A 23,026-nucleotide genomic window follows, 5' to 3' on the forward strand; every position below is an offset into this window, starting at 1 on the left:
GGACCCCCGCCCGCCTTAACCCTGAGGCACCCGGAGCCTTCCTCCCACCCCCTCTCCCCTCGGCGTTTCCCAGCCTCCGCCATCCCCCCCCCGAAATCGGCTCCGCGCTCCTCTCCCCGACGCGGAACCCGCGAGTGATTTCCCCTTTGCCGCGACCCCCCCCCCAACCCGCGGGGTTTGAGACCCTTGGGGTTGTCCCCCCTTCCCCAATATTTAATCCTTGATCGTTTCCCCCCCCTTGTCACAACCCGCCCCCCCCCCCGTTATTTAATCCCCGATTTTCCCCCCGTTTTTTAAACCTTGATTCCCCCCCCACGATTTTAATCCTTGATTTTTCCCCCCCCGTTATTCAATCCTTGATTTCCCCCCACTATCCAACCCTTGATTTGTCCCCCTCCCCAATATTTAACCCTCGATCATTTTGCCCTGACAAAAATCCCACTCCCGCCCCGTTTAACCCCTCGATCGCTCCCCCCTCACCACAAAACCCCCCAGTATTTAACCCTAACTCCCCCTCCTGATGCTCCCCCCGCCAAAATTTAACCCTCAATCATTTCCCCCGATCTTTAATCCCCGAAATTTCCCCCCATAATTCTTCCCCCCCCCCCAACATTTAACCCTTAACACTTCCCCCGGCAAAAATTTCTCCCCCACAAGAAATCCCCCAATTAATCTCCCCCTTTTTAATGACCATCCCTCCCCATCCTCAATTTATCCTCTAATTATTTTCCCCCGGCAGTGATTTCCCTCTCTGCCCCCACCCAGGCACGGATTTACCCCCAAACCTGACATTCATTCACCCCAAGCGTTGATTTTTTTTTTTCCCCCTCCCCAATAATTTCTCCCTGTCTATTGATGCTCCCCTTCCATAATTTCCTCCCGGGAATAATTTCCCTCCCCCCCTGACTATCCTGGACCCCCCCTCCTCCTTTTCCCAGCCATTATTTCCCTGATTTCCCCCATTACAGAATTGCCCCGGCCAGGATCTGACCCTTTGCACTCCCCCCGCCCCCAAATTATTTCCCCTCTGCCTTAATCCTAAGAATCCTCCCCTAATTACCAGCGCTAATTAACCTCGCAATGATTTCCTCAGCGCCCCCACCACATTTTGAAGGTTTTTCTCTATTTTATTTTATTTGGGGTGGGGGGGATTTTCCTGCTCCCCCTCCCCGCTGCTTCCCAGGCCAGCCTGGGCCACGCCGCTTTTTCCAGGGGTGTTCTCATTGTCCAGGAGGCTCCAACCCCCCCCAAATTCCCTTTTTTTTCGCCCCCCACCCGGGATGGCAGCAGGTACCGGGGCCGCTCGCTCGCAGCCACTTCGGCCAAGCATTTGCTTCAGATTACAGGAAAAACAAAAGTTCTTTGAGTTCGCCCCTTCTCCTTCGCCCCCTCCTCGCCCCTCCCCGGCTGGGTCCGGGCTGCTCCCGGTGGGAGCGCAGGGAAGAGGGGGCGGGGGTCCCCTCACCCCTTTTTTTTTGGGATAACCCCGGGGAGAGCCAGGCTGCAGCTCCTTCCCCACATCCCTCGGGGGCCGGGATCCCCCCGGGAGCATCCCGGTGCGGCAGCGGCGATCCCAATTCCCGCATCCTGGGACAGCCAGCCCCGCCACCGCGCTCCCCATTCCCGGTGTATCCCGGTCCGGAGACCCCCCCCCTATCACATCCCATGGGAATTCCCGTCACCACCACGGCGCATCCCGGCGCGGGGACTCCTGCTGGGGGCTCTCCCCTGGGGTGGGATCCCCCTCCGGAGCCAGGGTCCCTTCCCGGGCCGGCGCATCCCGGCCCGGAGCCCCCCGAGCCCGGGCGGGCCCCGCGCTCACTCCCGGCCCGACCGCCCCACCTGGTGGCGGCCGCGGGAACTGCAGGAGGCGGCAGGTGGAGGTGGCCCTGTCCCCTCCCTGTCCCCTCCCTGTCCCCTCCCTGGCCCTTCCTGTTCCTTTTCTGTCTCTTCCTTGTCCCGTCCCTTCCCTGTTCCTTTTCTGTCCCCTCCCCGTCCCGTCCCTGTCCCACTCCTGTCCCTTCCTGTCCACTCCCTGTCCCTTTCCCTGTTCCTTTCCCTGTCCCTTCCCTGTCCCCATCCCCTCTCTGTCCCCTCCCTGTCCTTCCCTGTCCCTTACTCGCCCTGTCCCTCTCCCTGTCTCTCTCCCTGTCCCTTCCTGTCCCTTTCCCCATCCCCTCCCCGTCCCTTCTCTGTCCCCTCCTTGTTCTTCCCTGTCCCTTCCTGTCCCTGTCCCTTTCCCTGTCCCTTTCCCCATCCCCTCCCCGTCCCCTCTCTGTCCCTCTCCCTGTCCCCTCCTTGTTCTTCCCTGTCCCTGCCCCTTTCCTTGTCCCTTTCCTCATCCCCTCCCCGTCCCTTCTCTGTCCCTTCTCTGTCCCGTCCCTCTCCCTGTCCCTCTCCCTGTCCCTCTCCCTGCCCTTTCCTGTCCCTGTCCCTTTCCCTGTCCCTTTCCCCATCCCCTCCCCGTCCCTTCTCTGTCCCCTCTGTCCTTCCCTCTCCCTGTCCCTTCCTTGTCCCTTTCCCCATCCCCTCCCTGTCCCTTCCTGTCCCTTTCCCTGTCCCTTTCCTGTCCCCTCCCTGTCCCCTCCCAATCCCGCCCCCTCCTCCCCCCTGGACTCGGTCCCCAGTCGTTTCTCCAAAGCATCTTCCTGAAACACCTTCTCAAAGCATCTTCCTGAATCTCTCACCCAAATCTCCCCTTCCCAAAAAATCCTTCCCAAAATACTTTTTCAGAGTCCCTTCCCAAAATATTTGCCCAGAGGGGCTCCCAGAGCACCTCGCGCTGTCCCAACTCCCCTTCCCGAGGGAGATTCCCAAAGCCCCTTCCCAAAATATCTTCCTGAAATTCTTGCCCAAAGCGACTCCCAAAGGGATCTTCCCAAAGCTCCTCGCACCCTCCCAAAACATCTCCCCAAAACACCATCCCAAAGTCTGTTCCCAAAAACTGTTCCCAAAGTCTGTTCCCAAAAACTGTTCCCAAAGCATCTTCCCAAAAACTGTTCCCAAAGCATCTTCCCAAAAATTTTCCCAAGGAATGCTCCTGCTGCAGGCTCCTCACACCTTCCCAAAACGCCTTCCCCAAAACACCTTCCCAAAACACCTTCCTGAAGCCCCTTCCCAAAGCATCTTCCCAAAAATCCCGCTCCAAGCGCCTCACTCCTTCCTGAAGCACCTTCCCACGACTCCTTCCCCGAACACCTTCCCAAAACGATCCCTGACCCCGGTGCCTGCCGTGGGAAACACCCCCTGGAATTCCCAGCAAGGAATTCCCTCCTCCTTCCTTTTCCATGGAAAAAGCCAGCCCTGGGATGCTCCTGGACTCCCCAAAGCAGCAGAATTCCTGTCCTGAAATCTCCCACTTCATCCCAAGTGTTTGGGAAAGCCCCTCTGAGGAGCAGGGAAAGGGGCAGGAATGGGCCACCGGCATGGAATTCCATAAGAATTTTATGGAAATGTTTAATATTTCTTTTCCCGCTGCTGGAAATTCAAGGAGAAAGTGGAAAAGCTTTTAAAAAAACCCCAAACATTTGTGGGGTTTAAAGGGTTTCCCTTGGAGCAGATTCCCACCCTCTGGAGGTAAATCCAGGCTTTTCCAAGGCCGGAGCCAGAGCACCAGCCGGATCCGTGGGATGCAGCCACGGCATTCCCAACTTTCCGTGGAGCCTGGGGAATTTTATCATCGCCCCCAGACAAAGCCAAGGGGCCGTGAAATCGCAAATGGGGTGGAGAAAGCACCGGGGCAGCCACAATTCCAGAGGGGAGAGGGGCGATGGCACCGCCGGATTTCCCGTCGGGAATGGGAATTCCGGGATCTCATCCCCCCTGGATGCTGCAGCGGCTTTGGGGCTCAGCCCCTCCCAAATCCCAGGGTTCAATCCCGCTTTTCCCACGGGGTCGGACCCCGGAGTCCCAGTTTTGCAACACAAACAAAATCCTGAATTCCTACCTTGGGAAAAACTGGGAATTGCGGTGACAGGAGGGAAAAACCTTCCCGAAGGAAAAGCTCCCTCCAGGCTCTCCCTATGCCTGGGCCATAAAGCACCAAAATTCCCTTTTTTCCCCCCCGATTTCCCTGGGATTTCCCGTGCCAGGAGTGGGCAACGCTCTCCCTGCAGCTCCTGAAAATTCCAGTGCTGTTCAATTCCAGCTGGAGAGAGCAGCAGAGAGTCCTGGAGGTTGCACCCGGAGCAGCATTCCCGGGATATCCTCATTCCCAGGGAACTTGGGGAGGCTCTGCCTTCCCAGGTCACCCCAAAAGAGCTTCTGGAGTCTCTCCCTGCACACAAAACCTCCCCGTGGGAATTCTCCTTCCCTGTTTTCCGCTCCCTGGCACAGGCAGCCGCGCTCCCTCGGCCGCACGGACGGATTGGATTCCCTGAGAAAATTCCAGAGGCGCTTCCAGGTAATATTCCTTTGTAATTCCTTTTTTTCTTTCCCAAAATCCCTTCTAAAATCACCATTTCTTTCTCCCCTTCTCCGGGGCTTCCTCACATCCCTTCCCTTATTTTTTTTCCCCACACATCTCAACTCTCCCTTTCCTTATCCAGGCAAAACATTCCCAAAGGGAAAACCGGGAAGAACTTGGAAGGCAGAGGTGGAATTTTCAATTTTCATTGGCTCACTCCATGGATTTTGTATTTTTTTTTTTTTTTTACCTCATCCCATTCGTAATTTAAAAAATTTAATTAAAAAAAACAAACCAATTCTTCCAAATATCTTTAATTTTCCAGGCAGGATTTCCTGACAATGATCCATTAGGAATGTCAATCCCATTTTTTTCATTTGGGTTGTGGGGTTTATTTCCATTAATTAATATTAATTAACAGTTCCAGAGCTGATTTAATAACTGGGATGCAGCGCAAGCTCCTTTCCCGCTCTCATCCACCCGCACAGGTGGAGCTCAGGAGGGCAGAATCCATGGAATTTTACATTCCAGAGGAATCCCAGCTCCAGCCCCTTTGGAACTGAACCACTGCCCCATCCAGATAAATGAGGAGCAGGGAAAACCCACCCTAATCCCGATTTGAAAAATCAGGGAATTCCAGATTGGAAGTGACCTTAAATTATCCCGTTCCGTGCCATGGGCAGGGTCAACTTCTACAATCCCAGGGATTCATATACAAAAACATTTCATTTTTTCCCTCATCCTCTGATTTTACCCAATTTTTGCTCCCAAATCTCCAGCTGGATTTTTTTTCCATCCAAACCCTCAAGTGGAATTTTTGCATCCAGACTTCCAACCTGAATTTTTTTTTTTTTTGCGGCCAAACTTCCAGCTGGAATTTCTTTGCACCCAAGCCCCCGACTGGAATTTTTCCCAGCCAAATTCCAGTTTCTTTCCCCTTCCCCCACCTCAAACTCCCCAATTAATTTTTGCTCCTTCCTCAATTTCGTTCTTTTACCCCCGCAACCCCGACCCAAACTCTTCCGGGGTTTTGGGAGCCGCTTCTCCCGCTGGAAGCAGAATTCCAGCCGGGAATAGGCCCTCACTTCCCAAAATATTTTTCGAACCGGGTGCGTTTCCATCCCCGCACTGAAATTTGGGAATGGCCATCACCGCTTTTCCCACCCTCTGGATGAAGGAACCAGCACCCCTTGGGCAGCCGGAATCCCACGGGAATATTCCACCCCTTCGGGAGCCATTTGGGGCAGCAGCATCCCCAACCCCAAACCCCATCTGGGAAAACCCCTGGGGAAGAAAAATCCGGATTCTTTTCGCCACTCACCCAACCTCCAAGTCCAAGTTGGCCCCGGCGGCCGCTTCCCACTCCCGGGAAAACCCGGAGCGTTTTATAGCGTGGGAGCCGGGGTGGTCCCCGCCCACAGGGGGGAAAGTACCGCTGGAAAACGAGGATTCCCAAGGATTTAGGGATGATGACAATGTCAAGCTTCCCCCCCTCCCCGGGAGCCTCCGGCCTTGGCTCCATCACCCCGCTCCTAAAATCCCGCTTTTTCAATTCCAAGGGATTCTTCAAGAGGGGCTCCCCCCACTTTTGCCCATCCCTGGGGGTTTTCCCAACTTTTCCGATTTTTTTTCCCCATTTTTCCCTTCTTCTTTTTCTTCTTTTTTCCCCCCTCTTATTTTTCTTTTTTTTTTTTCATTATTATTTTCACCTTTTCCACCCTCATTTTGCCCCTTCTTTTCCTTCCTCTTTTTCTCCTTTACCTATTTTTCTTTCTTCCTTATTTCCCCTTCTTTCCCCCTACATTTTCTCCCTTCTTTTTATCCTTTTTTTCCTCCATCACCTTTTTTCTTATTTTCTCCTCATTTCTCCCTTCTTTTCCTTCTTCTTTTTATCCTTTATCTTCTTTTTCTTTCATTATTTGATCCTTTCCCCTTCTTTTTCCTCCACATTTTTATTCTTTCCCCCCCTCTTTTCTCTCATTTCCCCCCCTCTATTTTCCCATTTTCCCCCTCTTATTTTCCCCATCTTCCCCTCTATTTTTCCCCTCATATTTTCCCATTTTCCTCCTCATATTTTACCCATTTTCCCCCCTCTTATTTTCCCCATTTTTCCCCCTCTTATTTTCCCCATTTTCTCCCTCTTATTTTCCCATTTTCCTGCTCTTATTTTCCCATTTTCCCTCTCTTATTTTCCCATTTCTCCCCTTTTATCTTCCCCTTTTCCCCCCTTATTTTTTCCCTTTCCTCCCTTTCTTCCCCCACTTTTTTTCCCCATTTCTTTCCATTTTTCTCCCTTTATTTTTCCCCTCTTTTTTTCCCTTTTTTTTTCTTTTTTTTTTTTCTGAAAAGCCTCCCAAACCCAAACGTTTCTGCCCGGAGTTTATCAAATTACATTTGGGGACAAAGAGCTAAAGTGCATTTTCTTGAGGGCTTTGACAATTGGGGGAGCCAGCAAGGAAATGAAAAGAATGACAGAAAACCAAAGGCTTTTGTCGGACGCAGATCGGGAAAAGCCGCCCTTGGGGGGGCCCTTTCTTTCTGTTTTCCTTGGATTTCCGTCCCACTTTCTTTTCCCAGGTGTTAAACTCGGGGGCTGTGGGAAAAAGCACGGAAAATCCCTTCGGATTGGGGGGGTTGGGATGCTTAAATTCAATTTTTTCCCCATTTTCTTTTTTGTTTTTTTTTGTTTTTTGTTTTTTTTAACAAAATGCCAGTGTTTCAAAGGAAAATGAAGCCCCTTTGGAAATGTGAAGCTCCGAGATAATGACCGGATCGCTCCAGGACTGGATGGGAACAGGTGATGCTTTTTTCCTTCCTTTCTTGTTCCCATCTGTCCTTTGTTCCACGGGAGACCGAGGAGAGACAGAAACGAGATCATTTTGATATTCCCCCTTTTTGTGCATCCGCCTTTTCCCGAGGAGCGCGGACGCGCCCTGGGCCCGCTCCAGGCGCCGCCAGAGGGGGGACGCCGGCAGAGCCACGGGAAAACCCTGCTAAAACCACCCCCTGACCCCCAATAAAACCCCAACAAAACCCCAAAACTCAACTTCGGATCGCTTAAAAATCCCAGTTTGGATCGCTTAAAAATCCCACTTTGGATCGCTTAAAAATCCCAGTTTGTATTGCCTAAAAATCCCAGTTTGAATCATCTAAAAATCCCAGTTTGAATCGTCTAAAAATCCCACTTTGGATGGCTTAAAAATCCCACTTTGGATGGCTTAAAAATCCCACTTTGGATCGCTTAAAAATCCCACTTTGTATCACCTAAAAATCCCACTTTGTATCGCTTAAAAATCCAACTCTGGATCACTTAAAATTCCCACTTTGGATGGCTTAAAATTCCCACTTTGGATGGCTTAAAATTCCCACTTTGTATCACTTAAAAATCCCACTTTGTATCGCTTAAAAACCCCAATTTGTATCGCTTAAAAATCCCAGTTTGGATCACCTAAAAATCCCACTTTGGATCACCTAAAAATCCCACTTTGGATCACCTAAAAATCCCACTTTGTATCGCTAAAAAATCCCACTTTGTATCGCTTAAAAATCCAACTCAGGATCGCTTAAAAATCCCATTTTGGATCACTTAAAAATCCCACTTTGTATGACTTAAAAATCCCAAAATCCCACTTTGGATGGCTTAAAATTCCCACTTTGTATCACTTAAAAATCCCACTTTGTATCACTTAAAAACCCCAATTTGTATCACTTAAAAATCCCAGTTTGGATCACCTAAAAATCCCACTTTGGATCACCTAAAAATCCCACTTTGTATCGCTAAAAAATCCCACTTTGTATCGCTAAAAAATTCCACTTTGTATGACTTAAAAATCCCAAAATCCCACTTTGGATGGCTTAAAAATTCCACTTTGTATCATTTAAAAATCCAACTTTGGATCGCCTAAAAATCCCGCTTTGGATTGCTTAAACATCCAACTTTGGATCACTTAAAAATCCCATTTTGGATCTCTTAAAACTCCAAAAGTGGCCGGGCTGGGGTTGCTCCGAGTCTGAGCTCCGTCTGGGCCCTTGGGAAGATGCTCCAGGGAGAGCCCAACCCGAATCCGCAGAAATCCCTCAAAAAACAGGATTGTCCTGCTGGGTTTCCGTGGAATTTTACTCCAGGGGTTTCATTCCAGTGTGTGGCTCCAAAATTAATGTAACCCAACCCAACTGGTCCCCATTCCCAACCCCTTTTCCTGCGTTTTGTGGCCACTCTCAGCCATTTGGGAGCCTTTTTCCTCCCAAAAATCCTTCAATTCCTCCTCCAAACCCAATCCCATGGCCAAAAGCCCCTTGGAGCATCCCAAATCCCAAACTCCCGGAAGAAATCCCCATGGGGGCTGAACAGGGGAAGTTTTGAGTTTCTGTCCCATTTTTTTTTCCCCAATTAGGAGAATTTTGCGGGATTTTCCCCTCACTTTGGGGTCGGATGAGCGCTGATGGAACTGGGAATATTTTCTGTGAATAATCCCAGGTATCCAGAATTTATCCTTAAAGTCTCCTAGTTTGGAATTCTCAGCAAGAAGAGATCCTTTTCCAGAGTATCCCCTTTTTTATTATTATTTTTAAATTATTTATTTACTTCAGATCATTTATTTTATCTCCCTTTCTCAGCCAAACATTCCCAAAAAAAATCTTTCAATCCCAACCCGCCAGCACTGCCTGGGATTTATCCCGGTTTTCCAGTCTCCCTTATTTTATTTTTTTTTTAAAATCTGCCACCAGCAAAGCCATCCTCCCAAATCTCAGCCCTTTTTCCAACCCATCCGGCTTTTCCCTGGCCTGGATCTCCTGAAAATTCCCAAAAAAAAAAGGCGGGATGAGAGGGGTCTGTGCATCCTTGCAAGATTCCAGCCTCCACTCTTCTCCGGGCCATGGAGAAAATCCCAAAGGCATAACGAGAACCACTCCAAAAGGAGAAGAAACTCCAGGGAAGTTTCTCCCTTCATCCCAACGCAAAATTCCAGGGAATGCAGGACCTGGAGGGATTCATGGATATCTTTAAAAAATGGGATTTTGGAGCTGCCGTTAAAACATTATTTATATCCCAAATATTTGAATATTAAACCTGGATAAGGCAGAAACTCCAAGGAACGGGAATATCCCAATGTTTTCTCTCTCCAAATCCAGGATTTCCTCCCTGTGAAGAGAGCTGGGATTTATCCCCGTTATCCCGAATTTCCATCTTTTTCCCTGTGCTGGAGATTCCCACCTGCTCCCGTCCACCTCACTGCTCCCACCCCTCTTCCCAACTCACCCCAAAATCCTTGGGAAAAGAGGTTTTAAATCCCAAGGGTGTTTGTGGAGCAGGGATTTGAGGATGGAGTCGAGGCCGGTTTCACCCGCCCATGGCTCTGCTCTCATCCCTGAATCCCGACACTTTTCCTTTCTGAGCCCACTGGGAAAACAGGGAAAAGGGGGGAGGAAAGAAAGGAAAGAAACCAAACCAAGCCCCAAATGCCAACCTCATCCAGAGGAAATTCCAGGTGGGATTTGCTGCCAAATCCAAGGGTCCTCCAGGACACCAGCCCGGGGCTCCTCTTTCCACAAGGATTCCCAAAATTCTCCTTTTCTCTCTGAGATCTTTTTGAAATTCCTTTTTTTTGGCTCAAACAGCCCAAATTCCAGGACCCTCCTGCCCACCCCACACCCCCCCAGCCTCCAGCACCTCCATTCCACTGGTCAAAGTGCCTTAAAAACGGGAAAAAACCTCTGGAATGAGGCCCTGGAGCAGGGATGTCACCCCGAGGACAAGAGATGGCCCAGAAAAGTGGGATTGGGAAGGGATGGGAGCCTGTTCCATGGGGAATCAGTGGGATTTTTTATCAAAGCAAGGAGGGATTTTCTTCTCCATTCCCAGAAAAAAAGAGAGGGAAGTTGATGAGTGAGGAAGGGATTGGGAAAGAGGAAGGAAAGAGGGGTTTCCCAGATCAAATTTTTCCTGGTTTGGGGAAGTTTTAGGAAGTTTGGGGGAGTTTTCCACTTCCCTTAAGGATGTGGAATGAAGCCAAAAGCACCATGGCTCCGTTTCTTCCCAAAAATCCTTCATCCCTTTTTCAACAGAACCATTCTGGGTCTTCCCAACTGCTGATGGGGCCTCGTAATTCCAAGGAAACCAAACAGCCCCATGGAAATCCGAGGAATAAATAGGGATGTTGCTCCTGGCTGACGCTGGCTCCGAGTTTCATGTCCCGAAACACACGGGAAATGTTTCGCCAGGTCATCCTCAGGATCACCGAGTTCCAGGGAGGTTTTCCCATTCCTCTCAAAGAGTTTCGTTTTCCTTTAAGGAAAACTGGGAGAAACTTCCCTTCCTTTTTTTAGGAAAACTGCCTTAAAATCAAAATCGATCCACGTTCCCAGTTAAAAATCGGGGAAATAAATTCACGTTTAGTTTGAGCCGTTTTCAGGATTTCTACAAGGCAGAACTCATTTTCCTACATTGAATATCCTGGATTGAGGATGGGAAGAGAAACCAGGAGATTTTTAGGAGAAACACCCCATTTTCCCATATGGAATATCCTGGATTGAGGATGGGAAGGAAAATTGAGATATTTTTAGGAGAAAAATCCCATTTTCCTGTATGGAATATCCTGGATTGAAGACAGAAAGGGAAATAGTGAGAGTTTTAGGAGAAAAACCCCATTTTCCTGTGTGGAATATCCCAGATTGAGGACGGGAAGGGAAACCAGGATTTTAAGGAATAAGTGGGGTGCCGGTGTGGGATAACCAGGATGTGTTTCCCCCTTTGGGCATCCTCAACCCGAACAAATCCCCAGATGAGCCTCAAACCTTCCAGGTGAGGAGACCTCGGAGCGAATCCTTTGCCTGGCAATTCCCAGGGATCCGGGATCTGGGCAGGAAGTTGTTAACATTTGGGAATGAGGAGGTACCTGCTCCTCCTCACACAAAACCCCCGGTCGGAGCTCATTTGCATTCATTAAGAGCCCAGGGTGATTAGCAGAGCCTGGCCCCCCTGCCCGGTCCCTCTCTCCCGCTGGAGCTTCAGGGATCCTGGATCGGGTGACAGAGCAAAGAATTCGCTCTGAAAGGAGATTCATCCCCAGGGCCCGGTGCAGAGGCCTCGGCAGAGGCGGCTCCGCGTGGATTTGGGAGGCTCCTCTCCACCAGGATGTGTCCAGGTTCTCCCAGCTCCTCCTGCTGCTCATGGAGTGGGACATGGGGATTATTCCCAGGATCATCAGGAATTTTATCCCCTCGGTAATGTCCTTCCTGACTTGGCGTGGGAGATGGGGCCTCGATGTTGGCATGAATTCCCGAGGCCATTCCCATCTCCTTGAGGCCATTCCCATCTCCATGAACCCATTCCCCTCTCCCTCAGGCCATTCCCATCTCCCTGAGGCCATTCCCGTCTCCCTCAGGCCATTCCCATCTCCCTGAGGCCATTCCCATCTCCCTCAGGCCATTCCCATCTCCCTGAGGCCATTCCTGTCTCCCTCAGGCCATTCCCGTCTCCCTCAGGCCATTCCCACCTCCCTGAGGCTCTCCAGGAAGGCCGGGATGCTTTCCCAGGTCCGGGATCGGGGTTGGGAATTGCCGCCGGTGCTCCCTGCTCGGGCTCAGTGCCGGGATACTCACCAAGCACAACAGCCCCGTGATGGGGGATTTCACACCAGATCCTGATCCCGAATTTCCAGATCCCAGCACGAGTGTGAGACCAAGGATGGACCCACGGACGCTCATCCCGTGGGATCAGGATGGGAATTGCTACCAGTGCTCGGACTCAGTGCTGGGATACTCACAAAGCCCAGAGACGATGGGCTGGCACTTCCAGGGATGGGCTGGCACTCGCAGGGATGGATCCCAATGCTCTGAGCTGCCGTAAAATCCCCGGGATGTCCCTGTCCCGCTCCATTGTCCACCTCTGGCACGAGACGGTTCTCATTAAGGCCCGCAATTGATCTCCTGGCTTTGAAGGAAACAAGAAAGGAGGAACAAATCCAACGGGATCCTCCTTCCTCCGGCCCAGGGGAACAAATCTGGCTTTAATTTCTTTTCCTTTTGTCGTTCCAGTCGGGATTTCACTTTAACGACGCTGCCTTCCCCATCCCCATCCCTCTTCTTCTGCTCCTGGAGAAAGAGGGAAGTGCCCCCTCTGCTTTCCATGCTCCCTCCCTTTGTTCTCCACGCTTGATTTATGAAAGGACTTCTCCCTCCCCAAATCCTTCATTTTGGGAGTCAAGGACCCCCAAAATCGGTGGTTCCCACCCCGGAGTTCAGAAGAGCCACGCTGGGGCTCGCTCAGATGTTCCTGACTGGCTCTAAATATTCCAGCTCCGCTGGGAAGGTGCCGGAGGGCCACACCTTTGGAGCCATCCTTTGGGAACGAGCTGCGGATTGACGCTCCCGGATGGTTTTGATTTCCCGTTCTTCCTGGAGAAAATCCACTCCAGCTTGGGAATAATCCGCACCCAAACAGGTAGGGAGAGGGATGCAGCGGGATCGATTTCTCCAGGGAATTAAACGGCATGGAGCGGCATTCCCGGCATGGAAGCCCTGTGGAAAACTCGGGAGAGATGACAAAAGTCACCTCCTTTCCCTGACCTCACCGGCACAAATCCTGGCAGTGCCCGTGGAGAAGCTGCTCCGAGGGAACGTGATGATGGCACCTGGAAAAAAAAGCCAGGATTTAGGGATTAAGGTGGGAAAAGGCATGGAGCAGAATGGTTTTTAATCAGCAAAGAGCCCAAACTCGAGCTCTTTTAAGCAGAAAAAGGTTTTTTTTTTAATTTTTTCACTTGGCACAGGCATCAAAAAGTTATTAAAAGGGCCTGGTTAAATATCTCATTAATGAAGATGAACGAGGGCCCAGATTTGTTTTTAAACACTTCAAAGCCGTTTTTCTTCTGACCTCCCAAAGTGTGAGGGTGTAGGGGGATCTCAGTGCCTTCAAATGTTCCTTTTTTCTGGAATTTCACAGCAGCTTTAACCGATTTCAGCGCTGGAGCTGCTGCTGCTCTCCCTGGGAGGGAGAGCTCGGGCTGGGACGTGAGGAAATTCCATTTGGTGGGGCAGGAACGTCCCAAGGATCTGGGGGGCTGCTGTGCACATCCCAACGCTCCATCCCATGGGATGGCCGGGATTGAGCCGGCTCCTTCCTGCTGGGAGCACTTGGGACAGCCTGGGAAGGAACAGCCCCAGGGAAGGGGGATCTCAGCCCCCTAAAATCCCAGCTGGCCCTTCCCCACATGGAAAACTGTGAAGGAAGCAGGTTATCCCACCATTCAGTGATCCAGGCATTCCAGTCCGGGACAACCTTGCCATGGAATCATGGAATGGTTTGGAATGGAAGGGATCTTAAAGTCCTGCCATGGGCAGGGACAGCTCCCGCTGTCCCAGGTGGATCCAACCCGGCCTTGGGCATTGCCAGGGATCCAGGGATCCACAGCAAATCTGGGAATTGCAGAATCCCAGGCAGGAATTCCTTGCCAAGATCCCAGCCCAATCTCCCCTTTCCCTTGGGAAGCCATTCCCTGGCTCCTGTCCCTGCAGCCCTTGGCCCCAGTCCCTCTCCAGCTCTCCTGGAGCCCCTGCAGGGACTCTCAGCATTCCCTGCATTTTGCCCTTCTCCAGGGGAACATTCCCAGCTCTCCCAGAGCTGAGGGGCTCCAGAATCCTGGAATGGTTTGGGTGGGAAGGGACTTTAAGGATCATCCCATTCCCACCCCATCCATGGGCAGGGACACCTTCCACCGTCCCAGGTGGATCCAATCCCAATGTCCAACCTGGCCATGGGCACTCCCAGGGATCCAGGGATCAGCCACAGAAAATCTGGGAATTCCAACCCAGTCCCTCCTCACCCTCCCAGCCAGGAATTCCTTCCCAAATCCAATCTAAATCTCCCCAACTCCAGTTTAAAGCTCCTTGTCCTGGGACCAGGTCAAAGGGGAGAGCTCTGAGCTCTCATTAACTGGGACAAGCCTCAGGCAGCCCCACAAATCCCCAACCCCAAACCAAAAGAATCCTGAGCCCCAGGTCTAAAACACCCCAAAATCCTGAACCCCAAATAAAAAACCATCCCAGAATCCTGAGCCCAAAATAAAAACCATCCCAAAATCCTAAGCTCCAGAATAAAAAAAAAAAAAAAAAAAAAAAAAAAAATATATTCCAGAATCCTGAACCCCAGGATAAAAACCATCCCAGAATCCTGAGCCCCAGGATAAAACCATCCCAAAATCCCGAGCTCCAGAATAAAAAACATCCCAGAATCCTGAACCACAGGATAAAACCACCCCAGAATCCTGAGCCTCAAAAAAGAAACATCCCAGAATCCTGAACCCCTGGATAAAACCATCCCAGAATCCCAAGCCCCAAAATAAAAACCATCCCAGAATCCTGAACCCCAGGATAAAACCATCCCAGAATCCCAAGCCCCAGGATAAAACCATCCCAGAATCCTGAACCCCAAAAAAGAAATATCCCAGAATCCTGAGCCCCAGAATAAAATCATCCCAGAATCCTGAACCCCAGAATAAAACCATCCCAGAATCCTGAACCCCAGGATAAAACCATCCCAGAATCCTGAACCCCAAAAAAGAAACATCCCAGAATCTCAAGCCCCAGGATAAAACCATCCCAGAATCCTGAACCCCAGGATAAATCCATCCCAGATTCCTGAGTCCCAGGATAAAACCCTCCCAGCTCCCTCCAAGGCCGGGGATGGAGGAGGGCGTTTCCCGATGGGATTTTGATACACAGCCCCGGAGAAGCTCCCGGCTGCCGTGTCTGAAGAAGGATGGCGTTAAAATCACCCTCCCCATCACCCGACACTAATGGGGCTCAGCTCATCGCTCCTATCAAAGTGCAATTTCCATCTACAAAGGGATCCCGGGAAGTGATGGATGGGGAAGGAATGGAGAAAGCCTTGTCAAGCCGAGCGTGGTGGCGGTGGAGGAACTTCCCGGCACCGGGCGTTTTCCCCTGCACCATCCCCTCCGCCCCAGCCCGTGACGCCGGCTGAAAGGAACATTCCGGCCCTCGCCTTTCACCCCGCAGCCCATCAATAAAAGCTGGAAGAGCTGGAGGAGTGGGAATACTCATTTATCTTCATTAGGACTCTGGCCAGCTCCTCTGATCACCACGTCGGCGTCGCCGGGGAGAGAAAAAGCTACTGTTCCTTTTTCCCTGGATTCCCGGCCCACACACCCGAGGAAAACGCTGGGATCCCGCTCAGCACCTGCCCTGGGCGGAGGGAAAATGGGATTTTGGGGGGATTTCCCCTCTCTCTGCTCCGTCACGGAAGCAGAGCTCCAGGGGAGCAGTGGGGAGAGAGGAGGGAAAAGCAAATTAATGCCAGGAGATCCCATCAGGGAGGGAGATTAAAGAGGAGGAGCCCTGTCAGACAGGGAGAAGGTGGGATGGGAGACTTGGGAATGATCCTGGGCAGGGCCAGGAGTTGGAATCGATGATCCCTGGGGTCTCTTCCCACTCAGCACATTCCAGGATTCTGTGATCTGCACCTCAAGGATCCTAAAGGGATAAAAAACGCTCTGGCCCCAAAGCTCAGCCCCCATCCCAAATCCCCACATTCCCAGCCTGCATTGCCTGTTGAGAGGTTCCATTTTGGATAAGGGGGATAATTTTGGGACAGGCACTTCATCCTCCCTGTCCTGCTCCAGGTTTCCTCCCAGGGACACACGGGAAGTCCCCTCCAATCCCCTCCAAGCCTTGCTGGGGTGCTGAGGGACAGATCCAGCTGCTGCTGTCCTCAGGGATGCCACACATCCCCCCTGGACACTCTCCTGCCTCTTCCCATGAAGGATATTCCCAGGAGATGTTCCTGGGGTCATGGAATGACCAGAGGTTCCAAATTCCTTCTGAAAACCATCGGCAGCTCCCGGAAAATTCTCCCAGTGTTTGTCCAGAGGAATCCTCTTGGCATCCAAGTGACATCACCTGGAACAGGACAACATCTTTGAGGAATCCCAGTGGAAAAGTGACACTGGGAGCCCGCTGCTGCCGGGGTCCACCCCGCCTGTGTGCACCCATAAACGAGGCATCTGCTCCAGGATGGCTCTTTGGGATTCCCTGGGACTCTTCTCCCGAGATCCAGGGCTGAGGGGCAGGATCCTCGCACAGAAGTGACCATGCCCTGGGATGGGATGGATCTCGGGGCCTGGCACTGCCCAGTTCCATGGCAGGAAAGAAGATAAGGAGGGATGAACCTGGCTGATCCACGCCAGGAGTGGGAAAAGCAAGTGGAGACTGGAAAAATCCCTGGCTGAGCCAGGACATTTGCTGGGAAGACACCAAGATTCCCAAACTGGCTGGACACGGACATTTCATCTGTCCAGACTTCCTCAGTCACCTCGCCCTGATCTGGCCACCTAAAATCCCCCACAGGTGGGGGAGTCACCTCTTACCTGCCAGCTCTGGGGAGATTCCAGGGATCTAAAACTGGGTGAGATGAATTCCTGGCCCACAATTAGAGGAGAAAGCAGGATTTGGGGTCCTCAGAGCACCAGCTTCCCAAGAATGAGGGAATTATTTCTTCTTGGGTTCATTTTTCTCTGATGATTTTCCCCCTTGATTTCACTTGGGAACCCTCAGCCGCACTCCAGGCTCCAGCCCCAGCTGAGGTGACAGAAGTGTGGAGCCAGGGGTGACCCCTCAGCCCTGTCCCCAGCAGCAAATTGCCCCTGGAGAGGAGAAAACAAATCCAGCAGGGAATTCTGGCACTAAAAATGATGGATCGGGAGCAGCGCTGCTCTCCCAGCGTTTTACAGGCTGCTCCCACAGGAGTTATTGTCTGGATTTTCCCTGGTTTATGGGATTAACAACCACATCAGCTCTGCCCTTCCCACCCCTCCTTGTGCCTGGCAAGGACCTTTTCTTGTCTAATTACCCAAGCGCCATCGTTAAGTCTCACTCAGCCACCCTCAGCCAGACCTGGGCTCTGCTCTAGACTCACAAAAGGTCCCCAGGCCTGAAAATGTCCAAATCACAGCAGATATTTGTAAAAAGTCCTTCCTGCAGCTAAAACGTCACCTCGGAGCCTGAGAAATGGGAGAGAACAGACAAAAAAAACCCAAAAAAGCTCCTTTTTCTCTCACCTGTCCTTGAGATCAGAGCTGCTGAAGGTCCCATGGAGCACACGAGGACTCCACACGCTTCTCACGGACTGGAGCTGGGTCTGGCAGGCTCAGGATTCAGGGAAAGGTTCCTGATCCAGAGGTGCTGGCACCAGGGAATGGGCACATTCCCAACTCTGCCGCAGCTCCAGGAGCGCTGGGACAGCGCTGCCAGGGATGCCCAGGGTGGGGTTGTTGGGAGGTCTGGGCAGGGCTCGGGGTAGGACTGGATGATCCCTGCGGATCCTTTCCAGCTTGGGATACTCTGCAGTTCTGGGATTGATGGAAATGAGGAGTTTTGTGCCCGTGCAGGACACAGGGAAGGAGGGATGGACGATGGGCAGGGACACAAGGCTGGGGAGAGCTTCCACCCCACCCCTCAGCCACAGAATCACAGAACCCTTTGGGTGGAAACACCTCCAGATCATCGACCCAGCACCACCAAACCCCCAAAGGCCCCACTCCTGCTCCCACCCCATGGGATTGCTCCTTCCCTTTCCCTGTTTTTCCATGGAGGAGCCTGTTGGAACAAGGAATTTTCTTTGCTGACCACAAGAACCGGGAGCTGACCACGAGTGACCCTCAGCCCCAGGCCATGGGGCCACCCCAGCAGCGCCCCACACCTGGGGGTCAGCACGAGGGGACATTGTCCTACCCGTGCTGGGGCAGCTCTGGCTGAAATTCCAGCAGGAATTCCTTCATGGAAAAGGTGCTCAGGCCTTGGAAGGGCCCAGAGGGGTTTGGAGTCCCCGGAGGTGTCCGAGGAATGACGGGATGTGGTGTGGGTGACAAGGTGGGCATCAGGCACAGGAGGGACCCGGTGATCCTGGAGGGCTTTTCCAACCGCAGCGATCCCAGGATTGTCCCTGACTGTCAGGAATCAGCACCTCCGGGAGAATTCCATCCTCTGGAATAACGGCTGGAGGCCAGGGTGGGCTCCCAGGTCGCCGAGGTGTCCGAACTGCCCCTCCACATTCAGGTGGGAAAATCTGGGAGCTGAATCCCGGCTGGAGCCCCTCAGTGGGGACAGAGGGAGCCTCATTTTTGTCACCGAGATGGGACAGGAGGGGCCTCACAGCTGATCTCAGCCAGAGAGCTTCAACTTTCATGAGAGGTGCAGGAAACTGCTCAGCTCCTGGTTTTGGGAAGGAAAAATTTGGGGGAGACCCAAGAGTAGAGGTGGGAATGAGAGCTGCTCCAGGAGTGGTTCCCAGCCATGGGGTTTTTGGGAAGAGCTGGGTTTGGAAACCACAGAAAGCCCTAAAGGAGACATTTAAAGCCACTCGTTGGTGGATGGGAATCCTGACTTCCCACCACCTTCTGACCCCAAAACGGGGGGATCTGAGCTGGCTCCTGCCCGGGCTGAGCAGGATCAGGATGATTTGGATGGATTTTGGAGGAGCTTCCAGCCCATTCCTGACCTCTGCAAGGATCCCTGGGCGGGCCCTGCTCCAGCCCAGTCCCCTCCTGTTGGCTGTCCACCCCATCCTGACCATCCTCCTCAATTCCAGCCTCTCTGGGTCCCATTCCAGCCAAATCCCGGTGAGCACGGAGAACATTCCAGAAGCCTGTGACAGATCTGGGGGCTGCTGGAAAACGTTTTCCTCAACCAAACAACTGCAAACTTTTGGATCTTCCCTCACTGGCCACCATTCCCAGGCCTCTTTGGTCTCCCAGCAGCCCAAATCCAGACTGGCTCCAGCCCCTCTGTGCCCTTCCAGCGCTGCATCCCAAAATTTGGGATCGCTGGCACCAGACGAACGGGATGGTTGGAGAATTCCAAGATCATGCCTTGGCTTTCCCATCACTTTCGGTGCTTCTCTCATGATCAGCCCCAAGCAGACACCCTCAGCTTCCCTTGGGAGCAGCTTCCCCAAGAGGCTGGAAAATAACATTTAGGAGGGAAGCAAACCACGGGGTGCGCCTCAGGAAAACCGGGATGTGCCTTAGCCATGGGTTTATCCATCTGGGAATGCGGGCAGGGTCACCCCAGGGTCACGGATGTCCCTGTCACCTCCGCCCGCTTTCGAGCAGCGCCTTTGGAAGGGGAAACCATCCAGGGCTGTCCCGCAGGTGACGGGAAAAACAACTCAAATCGGGAAAAACAACTCAAATCGTAACAAACCCCAGAGCAGGGGAGGAATCCGTCCCCTCCTGCGCCAGGGAACTTCCTGGTTGGAATTCCAGCATGCAAATCTCCCCCGCCCATCCCACTCCCGGGCAGACGGGGCGGATCAAAAGTGCCAGGGAGGGGAGCAGAGGGATAATCATCATTGGGATAATGATGGAGACTTCTCCAGTGCCAGCTGACACGGGCACTGTGGGGTCGGAGTTTTGGGAGGGAATTGGATTTCATGGAAGAAACCATCCTTCTCCAGGTGGAAATCAGCTGGAAAAATGAGGGATTCTCCCTGACTTTGCTCCTTTTCAACCAGGAGTTGAGCCCTCGCTGGTGAGGGATTGGTGACAATCCCAGCTGCTCCAGCAAAAAGGAGACTTCTGGAAATTAAGGGGGAAAAAAAAAGAAATTAAAAATAAAATAATGAAAATTAATATTTGCAGTTAGAATTAACAACTCTCCCTCAGGAATTCAGGGCTGAACGTTTGGAAATGATCCAAGCTGGGAAGACCTGAGTTTGGGAAAGCTGGGCCTGGCTGGCCATGGCACATCTTCACCGGGATCATGGAAGAGTCTGGGATCATCCTCCAGCCCCGAGGAGACCTGGCAAGACCAAACCTTCACCCACGGGATGACCTCCACAAAAACAGGGAGCCAAATCCATCCTGCCCCTTGGGAATGCTCCAGGCACCGGCCGGAGCCGGAGAATCACCTGGGCAATAATTTAAGAATTAAACCGTGAGGGTAATTGGTGTCTGAACCCTGGAACTGCTTAATTTGCTGGGATAGACGCAGCCCCGGGGCTCTGCTCCAGCCCATCCCCAGGAAAGCATCCCAAGGCTGGGAATTATCCGAGCAGGTGTGAAACGGGGTCGGGGCTGAGGGTTCGGGCTGGGGAAATCTCGCCCTGGTAACCCCACGAGGCCAGTCCTGACACATTCCCTGCTCCGTGTCCAACCCCGGGATGGCTTTCCAACGAAACCAGAGGAGGATGAGTCACGGAATTCGGGTCTGGCTTGGAAAGGACCCGAAGGATCTTCTCATCCCAAGCCTCCTTCCAGCAGCTGGGAGCCAGACCCCAGCCAGATCCTATCGACCCCTGCCTGTCCCCACAGGCCCCAGGCTGGGCTGCTCTCCTGCAGACAGAGCTCCCAAGCCTCTCCTGAATCCAGGGAGCACCGGAGCCGGGCGGGAAAGCTGCGACTGCGCCGCTCCCGGGGTCTGGATCACGCCCAGGAGGATCCAGGGGGATTTTCTGCCTGTGTGGGTGCCACGGTGGAGTTTTGATGCTGAAGTGTCCAGGAGATGACCCCAGGAGTGCCCAGCATTCCCTTAGGGATGAGCTGGAGCTGCATCCCTCCTGTCTGGAGCCGCCTTCTCCCAGCCGTGGAATCATGGAATCGTTTGGGATGGAGGGGACATCAAAGCCCACCCCATTCCCACCCCCACTATCCCTGGGTGCTCCAAACCCTTCCAGCCTGGCCTTGGGCGCTTCCAGGGATGCTGGGGGTGGATGAGGTGAAACAAAAGTCTGGGCAGGGTTTGGAGCACCCTGGGACAGCAGGAGTTGTTCCTGCCATGGGGTTGGGATGAGTTGGGCTTTAAGGGCCTTCCCAACCCAAACCATTCCATAATTTCACAAAGGAAACAAAGGTGGATTTTTCACCCCTGACTGGCTGCAGCCACCCTTCCACCTGGGAGTTCCTGTGCTTCCCACAAGCTCAGACACCTGTGGGATTGCAGCCTCCGAGCTGGGAATGCTGCCGGGATCCCTCCTCCCGCCCCGAGAGGAGCCTTCCCCATCAGCTGAGCTGAATCCAAAGGGATCCAAACTCCAGGTTCCAGAACACCCGGATCACCTCATCAACCCCCAGCTGGACACGGGGTTTGGCCCCATCAAACAACAAAATTCCCAACCAATCCCACCAAAGATTGAATTCCCCGTTGGAGTTCTGCATCCCTCAAGATATTGACTTTCCATAGAAATTCCATAGAATTCCTCAGAGCAGGATCTCTGAGCAGGCAATGGGATGGGGCTGAGCATCGTGGACACTCGGGGAATGCTCAGCTCAGATTCTCAGGCTCTCGGATCACGCTCTGCCCCAAAATCCCATTTTTTTCTACTTTTCCCTACATCCTGCCCTCAGAGGGAGCAGATGGATTTAAGAGGATTCATCCCAGACTTGTCCAAGTCTGTTCCCAGGAAGAGGCACTGGAGGGGTTTCAGAGCCCAGACTGTGATGCTGGGGACAAAAGAAAGGAAACTTCCAGCTAGGAAATTCCAGCTGGGAATTTCCGCCTCTGACAACCACAGTTCCAGGGGCGCCCAGTCAGCAGCTCAGGCTCTTCCCACAAATTCCTGCTGTCTTCCATTCCAGTGGATCCAAGGGCAGGAAAAGACCGGGATAAAGCTCTCTCACATCCCCATCCCTGGGCACCTCAGCCAGGATTTCCCTCTTCTCAGCCCAGGCAGGGGTGTCTGATTCCCACCAAAAGTTAATTTGGGCAACAAACCCTGGGGTTCCCATGATCACACCCTATAAAGTGAATCCCACCGCCTGAAAAACCCCAAAGCTGCGTCCCAGTGAGGAAAAATCCCGGATTCGGGTGGGTTGGGAACGCTGAGGGAGGAGCAGCCATTCCTTGGAAGAACGGGCAATATTAAGGATAATCACCCAAAAGCCACTTTCCCCCTTTTCTGTGGGTTCCTTCGGCTCTGAATCACGGTCCTGTGGAGAAGGGGAAGAGCCAGAGGCAGGAGAAGAGGGAGGACCTGTCCCGACAGGACAGCCTGGAGGCTGCTGCCCATCCCGCAGCGGACGGCCGGGAGCAGGAACATGCCTGGAGATCCAGTCACAGACAGGGCCCTGCCCTGGAAAACCCGCGGTTGAGCTTGGAAGAGCCCGCTGGGGCCGAGGGAAAGGTCAGAGCCGAGGATTTGAGGAGCCAAAGGCTGCCCTCAGCCAGGGATTCTGGAGCAAACATTCCCAGGGGAGCAATCGGAGGGGGTGGGATGGGGACGGAGCGCCACAGCTCCAGCCTGAAGAGAGGGAAAAGAGAAATCCAGCTCCGCTCCAGCATCCCCAGGAGCTCCCGGCTGCTCTCCGGCCCCTCGGGATGGCTTTCCCAGGGCTGAGGAGGGAAAACAGGACCTCCGACGGCAGCAACAAGTGCCCGGGGCCAGCAGGCGAGGAGCAGGAAGGTCACAGCGCTTCCCCGAGAGCCGCGAGGGAGCGAGAGCGGCTCGGTGCCCGGAGCCGCCGGCTGATGAACCCAAACCAGCGCCCCGAGCATCCCTCGGGGGGTGTTTAACACCTCCCAATCCCGGGGACAGGGAGCGAGAGCGTCTCGGTGCCCGCTCGGGGCCGGAGCCGCCGGGTGATGAACCCAAACCAGCGCCCCGAGCAT

The sequence above is a fragment of the Poecile atricapillus genome, chromosome 4 (assembly GCF_030490865.1).
Source record: "Poecile atricapillus isolate bPoeAtr1 chromosome 4, bPoeAtr1.hap1, whole genome shotgun sequence".
NCBI lineage: Eukaryota > Metazoa > Chordata > Aves > Passeriformes > Paridae > Poecile > Poecile atricapillus.